The 4,681-nt window shown below is 43.4% G+C and overlaps 1 protein-coding gene across 2 annotated transcripts in view; it reads right to left on the bottom strand.

Annotated features, from left to right (window-relative positions):
* Window positions 1-2,855, bottom strand: part of LOC110528177 (sodium channel protein type 8 subunit alpha) — a 115,667-nt gene extending 112,812 nt beyond the window's left edge. For both annotated transcript variants that reach the window (XM_021610033.2, XM_036983720.1), the window contains exon 1: window positions 2,724-2,855. The gene's annotated coding sequence lies outside the window, so the exon portion shown is untranslated. The remainder of the gene's footprint in view (window positions 1-2,723) is intronic.
* Window positions 2,856-4,681: the final 1,826 nt, after the last annotated feature.

Here is a 4,681-nt window from a genome sequence, read left to right as displayed (position 1 = left end):
CCCTATAAACCGCTGACACCAGAGATTGTACCACTAGGAAATGAAGTCGTCGTTTTAAGTAACTCGACCCTGGTGCAACCTCCAAGTCTCCTTCCACAAATGTTACATCAATTGATCTACGTTCAAGGTGATTCACAAACATTGATGCACCACAGGATATATGGGGACCTAATTTACTAATGCTGGCATAGAGGAGCTGTCCAACTGGCTTTCCTATTGCGAATGTGTAGAGTTAATCAAGACTATTCATTCTGTCCTCATTTGGGGTGCAGGTAAATCAAGTCAATGTAATAGCCAACCACATTCCAAGAAGGATGGGACCTTGTGATGCACAACATTTCATTCAAAAAATTAAGGCTACTCACGTGTTCATTTAATCGCTGAGAGTGCATGCTGTTCCTAATTCCATCCCGGACATTCGAACCTAATAAACATGCGTATTTACCAATAGCATAATTGTACATTCCGTTTAGATTTTGCTACAGACAGACGAGGGATTAGTCCATTGTGAGAAGGATTGTTAATCGCATGAAACCGAACCTGAGATGGTAGAAAACTCCAGTGGCTTCTGGAAGCCGCCCCATTGGTCAAAAACTGGTTGAATCAACGTTGTGTCCACGTCATTTCAACCCCAAAACATATATGCGATTACGTTGAATCAACGTGAGAAAATAATTGAATTTGCAAAAAGTCATCAAAGTAAGGTAATTTCGTGTGTTTTTCACCAAACTTTTAACCTAGATCCAATGACACGGAGATGTTTTTTCACGTTGAATACACCTTAGTTGACAACTCAACCAAATGTAAATCAAAAATAGATGTTGAACTGACGTCTCCTTAGATCGCGCTGCCTATCGCTGTCCGTTTCAGCACCACTGATGACTGAGTCCTCAAAGGAAGCGCTAGCTCGAGTCCTCTATGCGTGTGTCCTCTATGCCAAGAAAAGAGACATCCAAACGCCCAATCAGCAGAGTAGCCTAGGCCTGTAATTTAACTATTTATCGCAACTGTTTCACTCCATTATTGAGAGGGGGGCTATAAGAAAGACGAAACTGAGAGCATCCGACATCGTGGAGAGTCTGGAGACAAATCTGAAGAGGAGGGGCAGAGTGGAGATCTATTGAGGAGAGAAACGCAACTGGGTAGAGGAGTCCGCACGGAATCAGACGAGGGTAGCAGCAGCACACCATAACCAGTGCGTCTACACATGAGGGCCTACATGCCAGTGGCACACAGAATTCAATAACTCCAAATTGCCTAATTTAGCATTGACTGGATAGGATACTGAATGAGAGCAATATGGACTGGAATAAATGATATACTCAAATACGAACACAATATAGTCAATTAGTCTAGACTTCATGCCAATCCCATTGATTTGGATATATTCTGGCTCTTGCGCTTTCAGTGTTGTGGCATACGTCTATGACTGAACAGGGTAGCATCGTTAAACCCCAGCCAAAATGGAGGTCATTCAGAAAACTGTTCATGTTGCCCATGTCAGGACAATAATCGATTAATTTATAAGTGGATTTCCTCTCCCAGCAACTGTCATTACGGGTTATCACTTGATAAACCCCATAGCACATGTAAAACCGTTGAAGAAAGTAAAATGCGCACCTTCTTGGCCTATATGTTATAAACTGGTAATAACTCTTCCACTGTATGGTCTATCAGTTTGACTTTGTATTGTAGCCCATGCACTGTTTACACACGCGCGTGCCTTGTCCCCGGCATGCGGGCCAAAGCCTTTACTAAAATACTGCAGTATGGAGGATGCTTCTATGACAGAGGCACAAGTCCATTTGAAAACATGCACTGCTCCTATAAATTCTAGGCTATGTCATTAATTTAACTGTGTTGCTCCAAAACAATCTCAGCTCCACCATTCGAAGTAAATGGTATAAATTGTTATAGATTGTCTTGATAATGTTTTTTGGTAAGCTCCCCAGAAACTATTGACGACCGTATTGTATAGCACCACACCCGAAAAGGCTGCCTAGGTGAGCCATAAGGCTCCCAACATTAACATGGTAGGGTTATAACACCATCGTGGACATTTGTTATCCACCTCCATTTGGGGATGGGGGCTGTAAAGAGATGAGGAGGGGGTGCCGCGGTCCCCCTTCAACTGCCAAACCTGAGGCATGCCTATCTCAAGCAATATAGCCTCAAAATTGCAAGGGGAGGGGTGATGGAGTGGAGGTGGTGTGCATGAGGTAACACTATCACAGTTACAGTTAAATTGTCTTACAAAGGATTAGGGTATCGATAATAGAAGTTGACTCAAAGCTCATACTACCTTGTATGCTACCTTGTATGCCTGCATGTATGTCGATGTCAGCGCTAACACGCACTGAAGTTTGACGTGCTCCCACTTCCCCATCCCACCGTATGCGTATGTTTCACATTTTGACACATAGAATGTCATTCCGTTCAGAGGCAGGCCAACACCCCGATTTACCTGCGTAACACTCTCCACCACTTTTTGCAGTATAAGCTTATATTTTTCAGCTAAGAATGTCATCCCTACATGTAATTGAGGTTTTCCATGCATATTTGCACAAGCTTTGGCAAGGAGCGCTATCCACAATAGTCAGAATAAAGGATTCTGAGAGGGGGACCGCTCTGCGGCATTGGGGATGCAGGTTGTAGACAGGGAAGTAGCATGATCCATCCTCCGCCAAAACCCCGCCGGACAAGACAACATAATATCTACTTACTTTTCCCGCATTAACAGAAATCCAGACAGCCGGCACTGAACTGCAGATGTCCAAAAGATTCGGGAGAAACTGCGGCTGACGCCATATTGTTGCTGCTATCTCCCTTCCCAGTGCGTGCGGGTACCCTGCATAATTGATGACTCTCAGCAAATTGTTAGGGAGTGTCGGTAAATGCCTTTGGTTTGAAAACGGCCCAGTTACTGCAGTATCGCAAGCAACATGATTGCACAAAATAGAACAAAGTTATTCAACTAATAGTCAAGAAAACTATCATATAATTACTGTGTTATCCAAAAGTTAAAATGGTTGATATCTGAGTTTGTTTTAGTGGATAACAAAACTGTTTTTTTGTGACCAACATTTTATTATTATGTGTTGTTGTTTTTGTGAGTGGTTCAGATCCCAGACAGGCAATAATATTCAAAAAGTACATATATATAGGAACGAAACACATTTGTCCAGTCTGTCCCATCTCCCCCCCCCCCCCCCCCCCCCCCCCCCCCCCCCCCCCCCCCCCCCCCCCCCCCCCCCCCCCCCCCCTTGTCAGTAGGTGTGACCCATTCCTCTTCTTATGTTTGTAAAATTGTTTGTTGGATCAAGGGATGAATAGAATCAGCCTGCATACATCGATATTCTATAGGCCTACATACAGTGCCTTGCGAAAGTATTCGGTCCCCTTGAACTTTGCGACCTTTTGCCACATTTCAGGCTTCAAACATAAAGATATAAAACTGTATTTTTTTCTGAAGAATCAACAACAAGTGGGACACAATCATGAAGTGGAACGACATTTATTGGATATTTCAAACCTTTTTAACAAATCAAAAACTGAAAAATTGGGCGTGCAAAATTATTCAGCCCCTTTACTTTCAGTGCAGCAAACTCTCTCCAGAAGTTCAGTGAGGATCTCTGAATGATCCAATGTTGACCTAAATGACTAATGATGATAAATACAATCCACCTGTGTGTAATCAAGTCTCCGTATAAATGCACCTGCACTGTGATAGTCTCAGAGGTCCGTTAAAAGCGCAGAGAGCATCATGAAGAACAAGGAACACACCAGGCAGGTCCGAGATACTGTTGTGAAGAAGTTTAAAGCCGGATTTGGATACAAAAAGATTTCCCAAGCTTTAAACATCACAAGGAGCACTGTGCAAGCGATAATATTGAAATGGAAGGAGTATCAGACCACTGCAAATCTACCAAGACCTGGCCATCCCTCTAAACTTTCAGCTCATACAAGGAGAAGACTGATCAGAGATGCAGCCAAGAGGCCCATGATCACTCTGGATGAACTGCAGAGATCTACAGCTGAGGTGGGAGACTCTGTCCATAGGACAACAATCAGTCGTATATTGCACAAATCTGGCCTTTATGGAAGAGTGGCAAGAAGAAAGCCATTTCTTAAAGATATCCATAAAAGTTTAAAGTTTGCCACAAGCCACCTGGGAGACACACCAAACATGTGGAAGAAGGTGCTTGGTCAGATGAAACCAAAATGGAACTTTTTGGCAACAATGCAAAACGTTATGTTTGGCGTAAAAGCAACACAGCTCATCACCCTGAACACACCATCCCCACTGTCAAACATGGTGGTGGCAGCATCATGGTTTGGGCCTGCTTTTCTTCAGCAGGGACAGGGAAGATGGTTAACATTGATGGGAAGATGGATGGAGCCAAATACTGGACCATTCTGGAAGAAAACCTGATGGAGTCTGCAAAAGACCTGAGACTGGGACAGAGATTTGTCTTCCAACAAGACAATGATCCAAAACATAAAGCAAAATCTACAATGGAATGGTTCAAAAATAAACATATCCAGGTGTTAGAATGGCCAAGTCAAAGTCCAGACCTGAAGCCAATCGAGAATCTGTGGAAAGAACTGAAAACTGCTGTTCACAAATGCTCTCCATCCAACCTCACTGAGCTCGAGCTGTTTTGCAAGGAGGAATGGGAAA

The sequence above is a fragment of the Oncorhynchus mykiss genome, chromosome 7 (genome assembly GCF_013265735.2).
Source record: "Oncorhynchus mykiss isolate Arlee chromosome 7, USDA_OmykA_1.1, whole genome shotgun sequence".
NCBI classification, from domain to species: Eukaryota; Metazoa; Chordata; class Actinopteri; order Salmoniformes; family Salmonidae; genus Oncorhynchus; species Oncorhynchus mykiss.
Note: the sequence above shows the minus strand (reverse complement) of the source record. Positions and strands in the feature narration are given on the sequence as shown.